This window comes from Pseudophryne corroboree, chromosome 5 (assembly GCF_028390025.1).
Source record: "Pseudophryne corroboree isolate aPseCor3 chromosome 5, aPseCor3.hap2, whole genome shotgun sequence".
Lineage (NCBI taxonomy): Eukaryota > Metazoa > Chordata > Amphibia > Anura > Myobatrachidae > Pseudophryne > Pseudophryne corroboree.
In genome coordinates this window covers 23664163-23685506 of record NC_086448.1, presented here as the reverse complement: position 1 = coordinate 23685506, position 21344 = coordinate 23664163, and the positions used below count along the sequence as shown (strand labels likewise).

The following is a 21344-nucleotide window of genomic DNA, read 5'->3' as shown; positions in this document are numbered from 1 at the left end:
TGCAGGTAGGGACGAAGGAGTACAAGCTTGCCCTGTTTGCAGATGACCTCCTTGCAGTGATCTCTAATCCCTTGACCTCTATACCCAACCTTCTTAAAGAGTTCAAGCGTTTTGGAACTCTCTCCAATTTTAAAATTAATTTGTCAAAATCTACAGCAATGAATTTAACACTAGACCAGACCAGCCTCCAAGTATTACAATCTATCTCGCCCTTTGCATGGCACCCAACACAATTAAAATATCTAGGAGTAATCCTACACAGGGATCTTTCCCAGATTTACCAATTAAATTTCCCCCCGTTACTATCAAAACTTCAATCTGACCTCTCCAAATGGGGTGGGAAAAAAATCTCATGGATAGGGAGAATAGCGGTAATCAAAATGAATATTTTGCCCAGAATTCTTTATCTACTACAAACTCTGCTGGTCACTATCCCTCGACCATGGTTTCTCTTACTACAACGAAAGATCAGAGACTACATTTGGGCGGGGCGTAAACCCCGATTTAAGCATGAGATCCTCTTTAGACGAAAACATCAGGGAGGCCTCCAGCTCCCCCACTTTCTATCCTACTACCATGCAGTACTCCTTACGAGGGTCATGGAGTGGAGTAGAGAACTCCACAGGAAACAATGGGTAGACATTGAACTGGCCTCTCTTCCCTCTCTTAACCAGAACTCCCCCTGGCTTTCTAAGGTCCCCCAGGTATTGCACCCACTAGCTGGCCCCATCTTTTCGTGCTGGCGCCTTTTACGCTCCCTCCCGCATCTTTCAGCACACCCCTCCCCACTCGCACCGTTGTTTGGGAATCCAGAGTTCCCCCCAGGGTATCACTCCCTGTCGTTCTATTTGTGGCAGGAAAGGGGCATCCTGAGAACTAATCAACTGCTAGACTCATCTGGTATAATACCTTTTCCCGAACTGCAAAATAAATGGAATTTACCCAATAAGGAAATCTGGAGATATCTCCAAATTAAACATTATCTACAGACCTTTTGCTCTTCTGGAAAGGGTATACGAGCACTGACTCTATTTGAACAGATGTGCCTCTCCCACACATACCCTAGACACTCTCTCTCCACGTTCTACAAATGGATCTTGAACCATAGATTTTCTTCCCAACCGAAATTTGTCAGGGATTGGGAGCTGGACTTGGGGGGTTTGGTGACCACAGACGATTGGGAAGGTATTTATAAAAATACCTTCTCATTAACTACAAATGTGCTAGTCTTGGAAACTCACTACAAGGTACTTACAAGGTGGTATAGATGCCCAAATATCCTTGCGAAAATTTATCCTGGAGTACCCAACACGTGCTGGAGATGCGGGACCGCATTAGGTACCCCACTACATATATGGTGGGAATGCTCGCTTTTGCAACCATTTTGGCGCAAGGTGGTGGAGACAGCTAGCATTATCCTGGGGGAAGACTTACCCTTTTGCCCGGGTTTTTGGTTATTAAATCACACGCGTATACCTAGACATCACCTTAAGAAATCACTACTTCGCCATATTTTGAGTGCCTCTAAGGCAGTGATCCCAGTCCACTGGAAATCAACAGTGTCCCCCACTATGAGTGAATGGACGGCCCGCTTAGATCACTATATGGCAATGGAAGACCTTATTCTATCTCTGGAAACGAGAAACAGTTCCTTCGTAGCTACTTGGAGCCCATGGCTGGAATACAAAGACACAACACATCACAAATCCTCTCTTTAAGAGAAACCCATCCGCCATGCCTCCAGTAGTTATATGATATAAATCACGGTTAAAGCTCCTTTGGTTGGGAGGAGAAGGCCCCCCCCCCTTCCCAAACCTTGTCTTTCTACGCTATCTTTCCTTTTACTCCTCTACATTGAGAGTAACACTACTCCTAATCCCTATCTTTTTCTCCCTACCTCCCGCTACCCTTCTTTCCTCTACTACTTCTACTCTTTCTCTTTTGCTTCAAGAAGTTGTAATCCACGAAATGTATTAGACCATACTCCTTTATGCCTTATTTATATTTCTTTCTCTGGAGACGAGATGCATATGTGGAGGAGAGATATCTCCCTTTACGGGTCTTTCTGTTGTACGTGGTACTGAGTTTCTCCAGAGGATGTTTCTCTGATGGTACTAGATGATATAGTAATGTTTCTGCAATTTCTTGTTTTTTGCCTATTTCGAAACTTCAATAAAAACTATTTGCAAAAAAAAAAAGAAATAGTATGTTTAAATGAACACTATTTTTTATACACAGGACTGGTCTGTGACTGCATTTAAACTTGTACTGTCTCTAAAATATGTAAATGTAATGAAACTGGATTCCAGTTTCCTGTTTCATTACATATTTTAGAGACAGTACAAGTTTAAATGCAGTCACAGACCAGTCCTGTGTATAAAAAATAGTGTTCATGTAAAACATTATACTATTTCATTCTAATTGTGACTCACAGACTGTGCACAGCACAGTCAGTCCTCCACCTCCTGTGTATAAAAATAGTGTGTTTACAATGCAAAGTAAAGTCAAATCACTCACTGTCACTGAGTGACTGACTGTGTTACCACGTGGGTGGGCGGCTGGGCGGGCAACCGCGCGGTCAGGCAGCCGGACGGGCGGCCAGGGAGAGGCAGTCGGATTTGGAACTGGAAGTTGGCCGCCCGTAACTACTGCTTATGCTGAAGCAGGCTGCAACAGCTCCCCGGCTGAACAGTAGTGGCACTGGCAGCTGAAGGAAGGAGCGTCCGGTCTGATTGTGCGCTGTGCCTCGACGCTCCTCTCAGTCAGATTGGTGAGTGCTGCGTGCGGCGTGACGTCATTTCATCACGTCGCATTCAAACGTTATTGGTAGATTACAAACAGTGGGCGGCGGAGCCGGGGAGCTGCTGCAGCGCGTGAATGTCCTCCTGGTCAGCTAATGCATTCCTGACCGGAAGGACACATTATTAAAAATAATCAATTAATACATTTTTTGCTAATGGGTGGTCCGGTGCATCCCTGGACCATCCCACAGATTCGCCTATGAGAAGTACACCAGGATGAGGAGGATATGGGTGTAGCTGGCGCTGCGGAGGAAGTTGACGAGGAGGATTCTGATGCTGATGTTGTTTGTTTGAATAAGGCACCAGTGGAGACAGTTGTTGGCCATGGGATGAAAAAGCCCATTGTGATGCCTGGACAAAATACCAAAAAAGCCACCTCTTCGGTGTGGAATTATATCTCCACAAATCCAGACAACAGGTGACAAGCCGTGTGTTGCCTTTGTCATTCCATAATAAATAGGGGTAAGGATGTAAACCACCTAGGAATATCGTCCCTTATACGCCACCTGCAGCACATTCATCAGAAGTCATTGTCAAGTTCAGAAACTTTGGGTAATGGCGTAAGCAGCACATTGAAACCTAAATGATGTGGTTTGTTTGAATATTATTTCTCTGTGAGGAGGAGGATGTAAACACTGAAGGGGGTGCGGGAATTTGAGCAGTAGGATGACATCTTGCCTCTGTAGAGCCAGTTTCTGCAAGGAGAGATTAATTGCTTCTTTTTTGGTGGGGGCCCAAACAAACCAGTCATTTCAGCCACAGTCGTGTGGCAGATCCTGTCGCTGAAATGATTGGTTTGTTAAAGTATGCATGTCTTGTTTATACACATAAGGGTGGGTGGGAGGGCGCAAGGACAATACCATCTTGCACGTATTTTCTTTGCCACATCATTCCAGGAGTTTTGCCCTATATGGGGTGCTCCCCCTCTGCCCTATCAGTCCAGGGGTGCTGCCCCACTGCCGTTTAAGTCCAGGAGTGCTGCTGCCTGTCTGCTGTGCTGTGGAATTCTCCAGCGGTGCTGCCTATGCTGTATAAGTCCAGTGGTGCTGCCGTATAATTCCAGGGGTGCTGCTGTACTTGATCCTAGGTTTAAATTAAAGCCTAGAGCAGATATGAAACAAGCTTCAACATCACAAACAGATTTGTGAAAACATAGCCGCAAAGGTGGAAATAGAAATTGCTATTTCGACAAAGCATTTTTTAATATAGTGGGGAGAGACCACATTTGTGGCCAAAGTCAGTGTGACTCAGAAAAGACTGAATCATAATCCAGCGCAACTGCCGGAGAGGTAAAAGTGAGATTTTCTGCAGGAGCATTAGAGAGAGGTTCTTCTCAATTATTTCATGTTAGGGACTCACTGAAATGAATGGCTCCAATTAGTCAACCTTAATTTTGATTTATTACTGATGTTCCACATTTTGGGATTATTTATTTAGAAGATGCGCATTTGTTGTACAGGGATCTTCTTTTCCTAAGGGCTGCGTAGGGTTATCGCAAGATCTTGTGGTGTTAGAAGAACAGAGTTTCAGTGATCTTGCATTGCATCAGCTTTCCATTGCACTGCAGCACTAGATGGGCCAGGAGCTCCTGTGAGGCACAAACAGTTACTGAAAAAGGCCCAGTATGAAGTCTCATGGTGGCTTACAGCCAGGAAGATGTCTGGCTTGCCAGGCTGAGGCATGCTGTGGGCACAGAGGTTACCATTGCTTCCTCCCACAGTCCTACTTATAATATGAAATGATTTTCAACTGTAGAGTGGTAAGCTCCACTAGGGCAGGGGCTCAATAACAAAAAATTAATTGCACAGTCCTGCTTAGTACTGTACCGAACCCACCCAAACTCAACTTGCCCCATCCGGAGCTGCTGTGGGGGCTCAGAAGGGGCTGCTAAAACATATAAGGGGCTGCTTTATTTAAAAATTAAAAATGGGAAAAAAAAACAATATACACAGGTATGCTCTCATGCGTGTAACTGGGACACACAGGTATGCTTACATGCGTGTAACTGGGAGCTGTGAAAAATCAAAATAAGGCACCTGCCACAAAATATGTAAATAAAAATGCAATAAAAAAATGGAAAAAATAAGATTTTAAACCTACCGGTAAATCTTTTTCTCCTAGTCCGTAGAGGATGCTGGGGACTCCGTAAGGACCATGGGGTATAGACGGGCTCCGCAGGAGACATGGGCACTCTCAGACCTTTTAATGGGTGTGAGCTGGCTCCTCCCTCTATGCCCCTCCTCCAGACCTCAGTTATAGAACTGTGCCCAGAGGAGACAGACATTTCGAGGAAAAGGATTTTGTTAATTAAGGGTAAGATACATACCAGCTCACACCACAAACACACCGTATAACATGGTAAATAACTAAACCAGTTAACAGCATGAACTACAGAAATCAGCAACAGTCTGATCTCAACCGTACACAACTCTCGTGTAACTACATCAGTAACTATGTACAAGTACTGCATATTTATTCCGCACTGGGACGGGCGCCCAGCATCCTCTACGGACTAGGAGAAAAATATTTACCGGTAGGTTTAAAATCTTATTTTCTCTTACGTCCTAGAGGATGCTGGGGACTCCGTAAGGACCATGGGGTTTATACCAAAGCTCCAGACCGGGCGGGAGAGTGCGGATGACTCTGCAGCACCGATTGAGCATACAGGAGGTCCTCATCAGCCAGGGTATCAAACTTATAGAATTTTGCAAAAGTGTTTGAACCCGACCAAGTAGCTGCTCGGCAAAGCTGTAATGACGAGACACCTCGGGCAGCCACCCAAGAAGAGCCCACCTTCCTAGTCGAATGGGCCTTCACCGATTTTGGTAACGGCAATCCTGCCGAAGAATGAGCCTGATGAATCGTGTTACAGATCCAGCGTGCAATAGTCTGCTTGGACGCAGGAGCGCCAACCTTGTTGGCCGCATATAGGACAAATAGAGCCTCTGTTTTCCTAATACGAGCTGTTCTGGCTACATAGATTTTTAAAGCCCTGTCTACATCAAGGGACTTGGACTCCTCCAAGACATCCGTAGCCACCGGCACTACAATAGGTTGGTTCATGTGAAACGACGAAACCACCTTAGGTAGAAATTGTGGACGAGTTCTCAATTCCGCTCTATCCACATGGAAAATCAGATAGGGGCTCTTGTGGGACAAGGCCACCAATTCTGACACCCGCCTTGCAGATGCCAAGGCCAATAACATGACCACTTTCCACGTGAGAAATTTTAACTCAACAGTTTGAAGTGGTTCAAACCAATGTGATTTAAGGAACTGCAACACCACGTTCAGGTCCCACGGTACCACAGGGGGCACAAAAGGAGGTTGGATGTGCAGTACTCCTTTCACAAAAGTCTGTAATTCTGGAAGAGAGGCCAATTCCTTCTGAAAGAATATTGATAAGGCTGAAATCTGCACCTTAATGGAACCTAACTTTAGGCCCATATCCACTCCTGTCTGTAGAAAATGGAGAAAACGACCCAGCTGGAATTCTTCCGTAGGAGAATTCTTGGATTCACACCAAGACACATACTTCCTCCAGATACGGTGATAGTGCTTCGCCGTTACTTCCTTCCTAGCTTGAAGTAGTGTAGGGATGACTTCCCCTGGAATACCTTTCCTAGCTAGGATCTGGTGTTCAACCGCCATGCCATCAAACGTAATCGCGGTAAGTCTTGGAACACACATGGCCCCTGTTGTAACAGGTCCTCTCTGAGAGGAAGCGGCCAAGGATCTTCTGTGATCATTTCCTGAAGATCTGGATACCAGGCCCTTCGAGGCCAATCTGGGACAATGAGTATCGTCTGAACTTTTGTTCTTCTTATGATTCTCAATATTTTTGAGATGAGCGGAAGCGGAGGGAACACATAGACCGCTTGATACACCCACGGTGTTACTAGCGCGTCCACTGCTATTGCCTGAGGGTCCCTTGACCTGAAACAATATGTCCGAAGCTTCTTGTTGAGGCGTGACGCCATCATGTCTATTTGAGGGAGTCCCCAACAACTTTTCACTTCTGCAAAGACCTCTTGATGAAGTCCCCACTCTCCTGGATGGAGATCGTGTCTGCTTAGGAAGTCTGCTTCCCAGTTGTCCACTCCCGGAATGAATACCGCGGACAGAGTGCTTACATGATTTTCCGCCCAGCGAAGAATCCTGGTGGCCTCCGCCATTGCTGCTCTGCTCCTTGTTCCGCCCTGGCGGTTTACATGTGCCACGTCTGTGATATTGTCTGACTGGATCAGAACGGGTAGGTTGCGAAGGAGATGCTCCGCCTGTCTCAGGCCGTTGTATATGGCCCTTAATTCCAGCACGTTTATGTGCAGACAAGCCTCATGGCTTGACCATATTCCCTGAAATTTTTTTCCCTGTGTGACTGCTCCCCAACCTCGGAGGCTCGCGTCTGTGGTCACGAGAACCTAATCTTGAATACCAAACCTGCGACCCTCTAGAAGGTGAGCACTCTGGAGCCACCACAGGAGAGAAATCCTGGCCCTGGGGGACAGGCTTATCATCTGATGCATTTGGAGATGGGATCCTGACCACTTGCTCAGTAGGTCCCACTGAAAAGTTCTTGCATGGAACCTGCCAAACGGAATGGCCTCATAGGCCGCCACCATCTTTCCCAACACTCGAGTGCATTGATGAATCGACACTCTTTTTGGTTTCAGCAGAACCCTGACCATGTTCTGGAGTTCCAGAGCTTTTTCCACTGGGAGAAAAACCCTCTGCCGCTCCGTGCCGAGTTGTCGGGACCAACTGCAACTTTGGCAAATTTAGAAGCCAGCCGTGTTGTTGTAGCACCCTCAGAGAGAGAGCCACGCTCTTCAGTAATTGTTTTCTTGATCTCGCTTTTATCAGGAGATCGTCCAAGTACGGGATAATTTTGACACCCTGCTTGCGCAGGAGCACCATCATTTCTGCCATTACCTTGGTGAAAATCCTCGGGGCCGTGGAAAGCAAACGGCAACGTCTGAAACTGGTAATGACAATCCTGTACAGCGAATCTCAGGAACGCCTGATGAGGAGGATATATGGGGACATGAAGGTATGCATCCTTTATGTCTAGTGACACCATAAAATCCCCCCTTCCAGGCTGGAGATCACTGCCCGGAGAGATTCCATTTTGAATCTCTTCAAATATAGATTTAGGGATTTTAGGTTCAGAATCGGTCTGACCGAACCGTCCGGCTTCGGGACCACAAACAGGGTTGAATAGAACCACTTTCCCTGTTGCAACTGGGGAACCTGGATAATCACTTGCTGTTGACACAGCTTTTGTATAGCCGCCGAAACTATTGCTCTCTCTGGGAGAGAAGCTGGCAAGGCCGATTTGAAAAATCGGCGTGGAGGCACATCTTCGAACTCCAGTTTGTAGCCTTGGGACACAATTCCTATCACCCAAGGATCCAAGTCCGAATGAACCCAGACCTGGCTGAAGAGCTGAAGACGTGCCCCCACCGGTGCGTACTCCCGCAGCGGGGACCCAACGTCATGCGGTGGATTTGGTAGAGGTCGGGGAGGACTTTTGCTCCTGGGAACTAGCCGAAGCTGGTGTTCTTTACCCCCTACCTCTATCTCTGGCGAGGAAGGATGAACTGCGCCCCTTTCTGAATTTATGAGACCGAAAGGACTGCATCTGGTATTGAGGTGTTTTCTTTTGCTGTGAGGGAATGTAAGGCAGAAAAGAAGACTTACCCGCGGTAGCTGTGGAAACCAGGTCCGCAAGGCCTTCCCCAAACAGAACTTCACCCTTGTAAGGCAAAGCCTCCATAAGTCTCTTGGAGTCAGCATCCCCCATCCATTGGCGGGTCCACAGTGACCTCCTAGCTGAAACTGCCATGGCATTTGCTCTTGAACCCAAGAGCCCAATATCTCTCGCAGCCTCCCTCATATACACTGCTCAAAAAAATAAAGGGAACACTAAAATAACACTTCCTAGATCTGAATGAATGAAATATTCTTATTAAATACTTTGTTCTTTACATAGTTGAATGTGCTGACAACAAAATCACACAAAAATTATCAATGGAAATCAAATTTATTAACCCATGGAGGTCTGGATTTGGAGTCACACTCAAAATTAAAGTGGAAAAACACACTACAGGCTGATCCAACTTTGATGTAATGTCCTTAAAACAAGTCAAAATGAGGCTCAGTAGTGTGTGTGTGTGGCCTCCACGTGCCTGTATGACCTCCCTACAATGCCTGGGCATGCTCCTGATGAGGTGGCGGATGGTCTCCTGAGGGATCTCCTCCCAGACCTGGACTAAAGCATCCGCCAACTCCTGGACATTCTGTGGTGCAACGTGGCGTTGGTGGATGGAGCGAGACATGATGTCCCAGATGTGCTCAATTGGACTTAGGTCTGGGGAACGGGCGGGCCAGTCCATAGCATCAATGCCTTCGTCTTGCAGGAACTGCTGACACACTCCAGCCACATGAGGTCTAGCATTGTCTTGCATTAGGAGGAACCCAGGGCCAACCGCACCAGCATATGGTCTCACAAGGGGTCTGAGGATCTCATCTCGGTACCTAATGACAGTCAGGCTACCTCTGGCGAGCACATGGAGGGCTGTGCAGCCCCCCAAAGAAATGCCACCCCACACCATTACTGACCCACTGCCAAACCGGTCATGCTGCAGGATGTTGCAGGCAGCAGAACGTTCTCCTTGGCATCTCCAGACTCTGTCACATCTGTCACATGTGCTCAGTGAGAACCTGCTTTCATCTGTAAAGAGCACAGGACGCCAGTGGCGAATTTGCCAATCTTCGTGTTCTATGGCAAATGCCAAACGTCCTGCACGGTGTTGGGCTGTAAACACAACCCCCACCTGTGGACGTCGGGCCCTCATACCACCCTCATGGAGTCTGTTTCTGATCATTTGAGTAGACACATACACATTTGTGGCTTGCTGGAGGTCATTTTGCAGGGCTCTGGCAGTGCTCCTCCTGTTCCTCCTTGCACAAAGGAGGAGGTAGCAGTCCTGCTGATGGGTTGTTGCCCTCCTACGGCCTCCTCCACGTTTCCTGATGTACTGGCCTGTCTCCTGGTAGCGCCTCCATGCTCTGGACACTACGCTGACAGACACAGCAAACCTTCTTGCCACAGCTCGCATTGATGTGCCATCCTGGATGAGCTGCACTACCTGAGCCACTTGTGTGGGTTGTAGACTCCGTCTCATGCTACCACTAGAGTGAAAGCACCGCCAGCTTTCAAAAGTGACCAAAACATCAGCCAGAAAGCATAGGAGCTGAAAAGTGGTCTGTGGTCACCACCTGCAGAACAACTCCTTTATTGGGGGTGTCTTGCTAATTGCCTATAATTTCCACCTGTAGTCTATTCCATTTGCACAACAGCATGTGAAATTGATTGTCAATCAGTGTTGCTTCCTAAGTGGACAGTTTGATTTCACAGAAGAGTGATTGACTTGGTGTTACATTGTGTTGTTTAAGTGTTCCCTTTATCCCTTTATTTTTTTGAGCAGTGTATAACGCTGCGTCCTTTATGTGACCTAATGTCAACAAAACACTGTCTTTATCGAGGGTGTCCATGTCAGATGACAAGTTATCTGCCCATGCTGCAATTGCGCTCCCCACCCATGCCGGCGCTACCGCCGGTCTGAGCAGGGCTCCCGTAGTCGCATGAATTGATTTTAAGGTAGTTTCCTGTCTGCAATCCGCAGGATCTTTTAAGGTCGCCATGTCCGGGAACGGTAGGGCCACCTTTTTGGACAAACGCGTAAGGGCCTTGTCCACCGTGGGTGAGGATTCCCACCGTAACCTGTCCTGTGAGGGGAAAGGATACGCCATTATAATTCTCTTGGGAATCTGCAGTTTCTTGTCTGGAGTTTCCCAAGCCTTTTCAAATAAAGTGTTCAGCTCATGTGATGGGGGAAATGTTACCTCAGGTTTCTTCCCCTTAAACATACAGACTTGTGTGTCCGGGACACACGGGTCCTCTGTGATATGTAATACATCTTTTATTGCAATAATCATGTATTGAATACTCTTTGCCACCCTTGGGTGCAACTTTGCCTCATCATAGTCGACACTGGACTCGGAATCCGTGTCGGTATCAGTGTCTGCTATCTGGGTAAAGGGACGTTTTTGGGACCCTGAAGGGTCTTGTGACACAGTAAGAGCCATGGAGTGACTCCCTGGTTGGCATTTGGACTCTGCTTTGTGCAATCTCTTATGTAATAAAGCCACATTTGCATTCAAAACATTCCACATGTCAACCCAATTAGCCGTCGGCAGTGCCTCCGAAGACAATACTACCATCTGCTCTGCATCCTCCCTAGAAGAGCCTTCCGCTTCAGACATGTCGACACACACGTACTGACACCCCACACACACTGGGATATATGGATATGGGGACAGACCCACAATAAGGCCCTTTGGAGAGACAGAGAGAAAGTATGCCAGCTCACACCCAGCGCCCTGTGGTTCTGAAACAAAGTCCCAGACTAGTAAGCGCTTCTATAATAATAATAATAATAATAATAAATTTTGCACCAAATTAATGTGCCCCCCCCCCCCTCGTTTTGCAACCTGTTACTTGTGTACAGCAAGGGAAGAGTCCGTGAGCAGCTTCTCTGTAGCAAGCTGTGGAGAAAATGGCGCTGGTTAGAGCTGAGGGAACAAGCTCCGCCCCCTCGATGGTGAGCTTCGGTCCCGCTGTTTCTTTATACTGGCGAGGTTTATATACTGCCTCAGCAGTATCTATACTTGTGCCAGCCTATATATGAGGTAAAAATTGCTGCCCAGGGCACCCCCCCTGCGCCCTGCACCCTTGCTGTACCGTTGTGGGTGTGTGGGAGCAATGGCGCGCAGCGTGACCGCTGCGCTGTACCTCACGAAGATCTCAGTCTTCTGCTGCCTTTGAAGTCTTCTTGCTTCCTATACTCACCCGGCTTCTATCTTCCGGCTCTGTGAGGAGGACGGCGGCGTGACTCTGGGACAAACAGCGAGGACGACACCTGTGTTCCGACCCTCTGGTGCTAATGGTGTCCAGTAGCCTAAGAAGCAGAGCCCATCAGTAAAGTAGGTCTGCTTCTCTCCCCTCAGTCCCACGAAGCAGGGAGCCTGTAGCCAGCAGTGCTCCCTGAAAATAAAAAACCTAACAAAAGTCTTTTCTAGAGAAACTCAGTAGAGCTCCCCTAGTTTGTAACCAGTCTCCTCTGGGCACAGAATCTAACTGAGGTCTGGAGGAGGGGCATAGAAGGAGGAGCTATCTCACGCCCATTAAAAGGTCTTAGAGTGCCCATGTCTCCTGCGGAGCCCGTCTATACCCCATGGTCCTTACGGAGTCCCCAGCATCCTCTATGACGTAAGAGAAAAAGAAACCCACGAGATTATCACAAAATAAGTCTCCAGACTCCGTTGAGGGGAAAATATCCAATCTTGATCCTGTGGCATTCCAGCATTAAATCCGAGATTATCTTAATACCTGAAAATGGAGAAGGGGGTACAAATTTGGAGGCTTTGGCCCCTAGTCTTTAACTTTGTCCAGAAATGTGATAATTATATATTTACTTGGTTGAAGTCCTTTCCGCTCCACACCAATATAGGAGTGGAGATGAAAGCCTGTGTGTTGTTCCTGATTGAGTGTGCACCTCTAATGTTTAATCACCTTCTTGACATTGTCCTCTTCCTCTTCCCTCTTCTCATAATGTGAAAAGTCATCAAAGAAGGAGGTGGTATGTTTGTAGCTAGCTATGATTCTGAGAACTTGGCGAGCTTTTTCCAGGGGGACGACCAAGCGCTGAAATGATGGGTTTATTAAACTGTGCATGTCCTGTTTATACAACATAAGGGTGGGTGGGAGGGCCCAAGACAATTTCATCTCGCCAGGGGCGTAGGGAGGGCGGTTCCAGTGGAGCTCGAGCTCCAGGCGCCCAAGACAGTACCGGAACCTCTGCCGGGCCGCAAGCAGCTTGCAGCTGTCAGTCACTGACAGCTGGAAGCCGAGCTGCTTCAAATCTCTCCCTCCGCTCCGCTCCCTACTCCCCTACGGTCCGTGACTTGCGTGTGACGTCACGCGTCACATGCACGGACGGTGGAGACGCGACCAGCAGCAGTCAGGAAGCAGGAGCGGGCAGGTGAGTTTTTTTTAATTTTTCATTTTGTGTTTGCAGCTCTTCCAGGGGACACAGCTACAGGGGGCACACCTACTGGAGCCACAGCTACAGAGGGCACACCTACTGGGGCCACAGATACAGGGGGCACACCCACTGGGGCCACAGCTACTGGCGGCACAGCTACAGGGGGCACACCTACAGGGGGCACAGCTACAGGGGGCACAACTACTCCAGGCACAGCTGCAGGGGGTACATCTACTGGGGGCAAATCTACAGGGGGCACAGCTACAGGGGGCACAACTACTCCGGGCACAGCTACAAGGGGCACATCTACTGGGGGCAAATCTACAGGGGGCACAACTACTCCGGGCACAGCTACAAGGGACACATCTACAGGGGGCACAAACCAGGGGGCACAATTACTCTGGGTACAGCTACAGGAGGCACACCTACTGGGGGCACAGCTACAGGGGGCACAACTACTCGGGGCACAGTTACTGAGGGCACAGCTACTCCGGGAACAGCTACTGGGGGCAAGGCCGGATTAAGACTATGGGGGGCCCAGGGTGCACTTCAGTCAGGGGGGGCCCTAATAAAGAGGCAGGCAGACGAATAATACACACACACACACACACACTTATACCCACACACACACACACACACACACACACACACACATACCCATACACATGGTGCAGCACTCCAGGCGGCTGAAATAAATACTATAACAGCAGCATATATTTGGTAACGTTTCAGTGCCGTTTATAGGTGGCACTTTCGTCAGGCACTGATAAGTTGCAAATATATGCCGCTGTTATAGTGTTTATTTCAGCCGCCTGGAGTGCTGCACCATGTGGGGATATATGTGATTCAGAGTGTGCGGGCACCCGGCGCTGATGGCTTTATTCATATATATATATATATATATATATATATATATATACACATACACGTGTGTGTGTGTGTGTGTGTGTGTGTGTGTGTGTGTGTGTGTGTGTGTGTGTTTTTTTTATAATGTGTGGGTGGGTGCATGTCAGAGCTACTTACTGAGGGCATCTGCTCCAATCCACTGCCTCCTCTTCTAGATACTTGGTTTTCGATGTCCGAGCCTTTAAATCTGCAGACATGTAAAAGTACAGAATCCTATGAAAGTATGAACCCTAGCACTATGTCAGGTCGGGCCAATATAATATGTCCGAGTCGTTACCACCAGGAGACACATATCTGTCCTCTAGTTAAGTTCAATTGTGTAGGCTGTGCAAAGCCGTTTGGCTGTGCATTTACTATCTAAGCGTGCATTTTATCAAAGCGTGATAAAATTGCCACATAACAGCAGCGTTCCATGAGCTTTAGTTTATCTTCAGCTGATATCGATTGTGAATTGACGTTTCTTCTCTTCTTGTCACCTACAGGTAATTACAATTGACTACAACCACCAACATATTCTGCTGCACTATATCTGTATATGCAAAGCTAATTCTGCTAGGTAACTACAATTGACTACAACCACCAACATATTCTGCTGCACTATATCTGTATATGCAAAGCTAATTCTGCTAGGTAATTACAATTGACTACAACCACCAACATATTCTGCTGCACTATATCTGTATATGCAAATCTAATTCTGCTAGGTAATAACAATTGACTACAACCACCAACATATTCGGCTGCACTATATCTGTATATGCAAAGCTAATTCTGCTAGGTAATTACAATTGACTACAACCACCAACATATTCTGCTGCACTATATATGTATATGCAAAGCTAATTCTGCTAGGTAATTACAATTGACTACAACCACCAACATTGTCTGCTGCACTATATCTGTATATGCAAAGCTAATTCTGCTAGGTAATTACAATTGACTACAACCACCAACATTTTCTGCTGCACTATATCTGTATATGCAATGCTAATTCTGCTAGGTAATTACAATTGACTACAACCACCAACATATTCTGCTGCACTATATCTTTATAGGCAAAGCTAATTCTGCTAGGTATGAATGATATAGACCCAGTTTAATGTTTGTGGAATGCATGGTTGTTTTTGTAAGGTAATTACTGCTTGGCATTTGAAAGGGTGGGGTGTGGCTACAGATTTCAATTACTGGTTTCACTTGTAGTAGTCCTCTAGTTAAGTTCAATTGTGTAGGCTGTGCAAAGCCATTTGGCTGTGCATTTACTATCTAAGCGTGTATTTTATCAAAGCGTGATAAAATTGCCACATAACAGCAGCGTTCCATCAGCGTTAGTTTATCTTCAGCTGATATCGATTGTGAATTGACGTTTCTTCTCTTCTTGTCACCTACAGGTAATTACAATTGACTACAACCACCAACATATTCTGCTGCACTATATCTGTATATGCAAAGCTAATTCTGCTAGGTATGAATGATATAGACCCAGTTTAATGTTTGTGGAATGCATGGTTGTTTTTGTAAGGTAATTTACTGCTTGGCATTTGAGGGGGTGGGGTGTGGCTACAGATTTCAATTATTGGTTTCACTTGTAGTAGTCCTCTAGTTAAGTTCAATTGTGTAGGCTGTGCATTTACTATCTAAGCATGCATTTTATCAAAGCGTGATAAAATTGCCACATAACAGCAGCGTTCAATCGAAGTGAAAAAGAAGGAAAACAGAAGCACACGGATCTAACAAAACAAAGAAAACTGAAGAACTAATAACAAATGTGAGTCACTTCTCAAATCACTCACCTCCTGATTGTTCCATCTGATTAAATAGCACGGAACTACCTTACTTGGACAATTCAAAAACCATCCATTTCACCTACAAATGCTTGTATCTGTATTATTGTAATTTTGTTTTTTAAGCACAGCTGCACCAATACAATTTTACCTGCAAACTCTTAAAACATCTAACATAATTACCATCGCTTCTTAAACCTCTCACAATCCTTTCATTTCTTACACTCCATATACGTTTCTGCACCCACTTTATCTACGCTTTTGACTCATTTCATACTAAATCTACACCCATTGAGCAGTAGCGGATCTTGCCACGGGCAAGCAGGACTTTTGCCCGGGGCGCCGCCTTCCGGAGGGTGCCGGCGCCATCCGGAGGGTGCCGGCGCCATCCGGAGGGCGCCGCACCATGGCAAGATCCGCTGCTGCTGTGGTGCTGCCCGCTGTCCTGTGAAGGGAAACTAGATGCCATGCGTCTAGTTTCCCTTCGTGGGCTGCCCGCTGTGAAGGGAAACTAGACGCTACGCGTCTAGTTTCCCTTCCTGGATAGGACCTTAACTGTAATGATGTGCGGTGCGCGTTGACGTCATTGCGCACCGCACAGCAAAGGTCCTCTCCACGAAGGGAACTAGATGCTTAGCGTCTAGTTTTCCTTCGTGGAGAGGACCTTTGCTGTGCGGTGCGCGATGACGTCATCGCGCACCGCACATCCTACTACAGTACAGGGGGCGTAACTGACCACGCCCCCTGTATGAAGCCACGCTCCCTAATGCCACCGGGGCGCAAGAAGCCCCGGAACCGGCCCTGCCATTGAGCCTACACTGCTTTTCTCACCTGCATTTCTGCAATTCTTCTGTTTGGATTCCCTTACACTCTCCTCTCCTACTTCCACTTTCCCTCAACCTATTTACCTACTTAACACTATGTCAAGGCTTTCTTATACTCCCCACATTACTCAGTGTCTACCTAATAATGTATCTTTATCCTTCCCCCCTAGTCTCCTACACCTCCCCCTCTCTCCCCTCTGTCTCCCCTCCATCCCTCTGTTTCCTTCCCCCTCCTTTCCTGTTACCCCACTTTCATTCACCTCTGCCCCATGGTCCTGCTACACCACAACTCAGCCCTGCTCCCTCTCTCCCTTCCCTGTCACCTCCCCACACCCCCATCCACATCACACTGACCTCCCTCCCTGCCCACCTCCTGCAGTTTCCCCTCCTAGCTCAGGCACCCGTACCATCACTACTCTCTCATCATCCCTGCCCTCAAAGTTAATCCCACCTCATCGCTACAGCAACCCTGAAAATCTCATTCACATCTCTCCCACAAACTCATACCCCCTATCCTGTGCACTCTGGAATGCCAGATCTGTTTGTAACAAACTGGTCCCCACTCATGACCTTTTAATTTCCAACTCCCTACACATACTAGCCATTACTGAAACTTGGATTACGCCCTCTGACACTACTTCTCCTGCTGCTCTCTCTGCTGGGGGCCTCACATTCACACACACACACCCCAACCTGGGGGTCACCATGGGGGTGGTGTTGGGGTCCTTTTACCTTCTAGTTACTCCTACCAACTCATACCACCAGAACCATCCCTTATATTCTCTACATTTGAGGTCCATACTATACGCTTCTACCAACCAGTCCATCTTAGAGTAGCTGTCATTTACCGCCCCCCTGGCGTTGCCTCCAAATTCATCGACAACTTTGCTTCCTGGCTTCCTCACTTCCTCTCTTCTGACATTTCCTCCATTATCCTAGGCGATTTCAACATCCCTATTGACATCCCCACACAATCCCCTGCCTCTAAACTCCTTAACCTTACCTCTTCACTTGGTCTCTCCCAGTGGACCTCCTCACCCTCCCATGTGAATGGGAGCTCACTGGATCTGGTCTTCACTCACCTCTGTGATATTTCTGATTTTTCCAACTCCCCATTTCCCTTCTCTGACCACCACCTGCTCTCCTTTAACCTATCTCTCTCGACTTCCCCATCCCTACCTCCCAAGGCTACCATCACTAAGCGTAACATTGAAGCTATTGACACCACATTCCTTTCCTGCCTGTTTGACTCACTTCTCTCTCCTATTCTCTCTCTCTAATGCCCTGAACAAGCCACTTCCACATACAATGCTTCCCTTACTTCTGCTCTTGTCTCTGTTGCTCCACCAACCACTATTCACCCTCACAAATTAACACCTCAACCCTGGCACACCAAATGCACCAGATATCTGCAAAAATGCTCACGTACTGCTGAGCGACACTGGAGGAAATCACGCTCTAAGGCAGACTTCCTCCATTTCAAACTTATGCTTTCATCCTTCAGTGCTGCCCTTTCTCTTGCTAAACTGTCATACTTCAAGAACCTCATCTCCTCCCAGTCTTCCAACCCCCGGCGCCTCTTTGCCACTCTCAACTCACTCCTCTGCCCACCTCCACCTCGTCTCCCTTCCTCACTCTCTGCTCTTGACTTTGCCACTTACTTCACATCCAAAATTGACTCCATACGTCAGGACATCACATCACACCAGACCATCAGTAACCAGCCTTCTCCCATCCCTTACCACCCCTCCCCATCCCTCGCACCAACTCTGACATCTTTCTCCCATGCATCTGGAGAGGAAGTCATGGCCCTCATTCGTTCCTGTCCCCTCACCACCTCCCCACTTGACCCTATCCCCTCCCGCCTCCTCCGCTACCTCTCTCCTTCTGCTTGTTCCCATCTTTCCCACCTTCTCAATCTTTCCCTCTCATCAGGCACTGTCCCTTCTGCCTTCAAGCATGCACTCATCTCTCCTATTCTTAAAAAACCTACCCTTGATCCAAAAACTCTCCAACTACCGACCCATCTCTCTCCTCCCTTTTGCCTCCAAACTCCTCGAGCGTATTGTCTACAGCCGCCTTACTTCCTTTCTTTCCTCACACTCCCTGCTTGACACATTCCAGTCTGGCTTCGGTCCTCTCCACTCCACTGAAACTGCCCTTACAAAAGTATGCAGTGACCTCCATGCTGCTAAATCTAAGGGACACTACTCTCTACTTATTCTACTGGATCTCTCTGCTGCTTTTGACACTGTGGACCATCCTCTCCTACTGCAAATCCTTCACTCCATTGGTCTGCGTAACACTGCCCTTTCTTGGCTGTCCTCCTACCTTTCTGACCGTTCATTCTCTGTCTCCTCTCATGACTCTACCTCCCCCTCACTTCCACTAACTGTAGGGGTACCCCAAGGTTCTGTCCTTGGCCCTCTTCTCTTCTCTCTCTATACGTCCTCACTAGGTAAGCTCATTAGTTCTTTTGGTTTCCAATATCATCTCTATGCTGATGACACTCAAATCTATCTTTCCTCTCCAGACCTCTCCCCTGCTCTCCTCACTCGTATCTCCAACTGTCTCTCTGCTACCTCTTCCTGGATGTCCCAGTGCTTTCTTAAACGAAACATGTCTAAGACCGAGCTGATCATCTTCCCTCCCTCCTGCACAACCTCACCTCCTACAATCTCATTATCTATTGATGGCACTACTATCTCCTCTAACCCCCAAGTGCGCTGTCTTGGAGTAATCCTTAACTCCTCCCTCTCCTTCAAACCACACATTCAGCACCTCTCACAAACCTGCCGTTTTCACCTAAAAAATATTTCCAGGATCAGACCCTTTCTGACCCAGGATGCTACTAAGACTCTTATCCACTCATTGGTCATCTCCAGACTGGACTATTGTAATCTCCTCCTGACTGGCATTCCTGACAAACACCTCTCTCCACTCCAATCTATCCTCAATGCTGCTGTCCTGCTCATCTTCCTCACCAAACGCACTACGTCCACCTCTCCTCTCTTACTAGACCTTCACTGGCTTCCCTTCCCTTTCAGAATCCATTTCAAGCTTCTCACACTCGGTTACAAAGCCCTCACCCACTCCTCTCCCATCTACATCTCTGACCTTATCTCCCTTTACACTCCCACCCGTCCTCTTCGCTCTGCTAATGCACGCCGACTCTCCTGCCTACGGACTACTTCCTCCCACTCCTACCTCCAAGATTTTTCACATGCTGCACCACTTCTCTGGAATTCCCTACCTCTCCCCCTCAGACTCTCCACCTCTCTACAAAACTTAAAACGGGCTCTCAAGACCCACTTCTTCACCAAACCCAGCCAAATCTCATCCTAAACCTCTGTTCCACGCTTTCTATGTACCCCAACTGTGTCACCCCTGTCTGTCTACCCCTCCCCTTTAGAATGTAAGCTCTCACGAGCAGGGCTCTCTTCCCTCATGTGCTTATCCTTTCTTACTTTAATAATATTCAACTGCACCAAATCCAGCAGTCTTCTGCCACCTGATACTTATTCCAGTGTCATCTGCTGATGTAGCTATGTTTATTTACCCTGTACTTGTCCTATATTGTCAACTGTAAGTTGCTGTTTTCCTGCTTGATTATTTATGTACTCTGTAATTGGGCGCTGCGGATCCCTTGTGGCGCCATATAAAGGATAATAATAAATAATAATAATCTGCATTGCATGCATAGCCATGCAATTTTGTTAGGTGTTCCTGGGAGGTGATTGGATAGTGGGTAATGGCGGTAGACGTGTCAATGTCAGGGACTGCGTCATAAGACGCAGTTCCATTGGCACTGGCAGCCATGATCCAATGGACATTCTGAGCACCAAAGGGATTGTATAATGTCTGATGGTGCAACCGATGTTTGATCGATGGCCCGTCTTCATGCACACATCGACAGATTTGCATTACAGCTGGTGGACGTCACATAAGGGCGCCCACCGACTGCGGAATTAGCATAAAGTCGTAGTAGCAGCTGCTGCAGCTACTGCACATCCACCCACCTCTAAATCAGGCTCAAAGGGATATTTAATTACCCCCCGAAGAGACATCGGGAGTAAAAACCCCGATGTTTCTTTGGGTGCTGCGGTTGGACTATTTGATTTAGTCGGCCGGTAAAAAGTACATTTTCACCCGAAAACACACAGGTTCAGTGAAACCTGTGTGTTTATGTGTGAAATAGCCTCGTTCAACGGGGCTGTTATCGGGGATTTTGCTTTGCCTGCCGGAGGCAGGTGAAACAAAATCCCAGATAAGTCGCTGCACGCGCCGGCTTATCGGGGCTAATTAGATAGCCCCCGGCGGCGATACAGTACACCCGACAGCAAGTCGGGGTAATTGAATATCCCTTTCAGTATTAATATAACCCCACCCCACCGCCCAGATAACAGTAATATACCCCCATAATATTAATACACCCCATCCCAATAACAGTAATACTGTATAGTCCCCATAATGTTAATATACCCCCATCCTCTTAACATACATAACCCCCACATATAACATTAATACAACCCCAGACTGCATTAATATAGCCCCCTACACTTCCCCATATACTTACCTTGGTAGGAAGTAGGCTGCCTGGTCCCAGACTCCCAGCAGACTGCGGAGCTGGAGCTTATGGGGAGAAGGAGAGACAGTCACAGATAGGGTAGAAGAGAGGAGGAGAGGGAAGGGGTGGAGACTAGAGCAGGATAAGCAAAGACATAGGGATAGAGGGGATAAGGGGGCGGGGCTTCACAGAGCATAGGGGGTGGAGTCTCAGTGGGGGGGAGTGAGTAGAGGCATCCTCACCGCAGCCCATTGGTGGCAGTGGGAGATGACCAGTTCAGCAGCTGTGACTGGCTGCTGTAGAGTGCTGGCCCCGATGACAGCAGCAATGCAGCAGCAGAAGCTGCGTGATCTTGG

At 47.6% G+C, this 21344-nt stretch overlaps 1 long non-coding RNA gene across 1 annotated transcript in view; it reads left to right on the top strand.

The window, feature by feature from the left end:
• The window catches only part of LOC134927119 (uncharacterized), a 198698-nt gene extending 184184 nt beyond the window's left edge, over positions 1-14514 (top strand). Inside the window, exon 4 of the long non-coding RNA XR_010177561.1 lies at positions 14299-14514. This is a non-coding gene — a long non-coding RNA (uncharacterized LOC134927119). The remainder of the gene's footprint in view (positions 1-14298) is intronic.
• The last annotated feature ends 6830 nt before the right edge of the window (positions 14515-21344 follow it).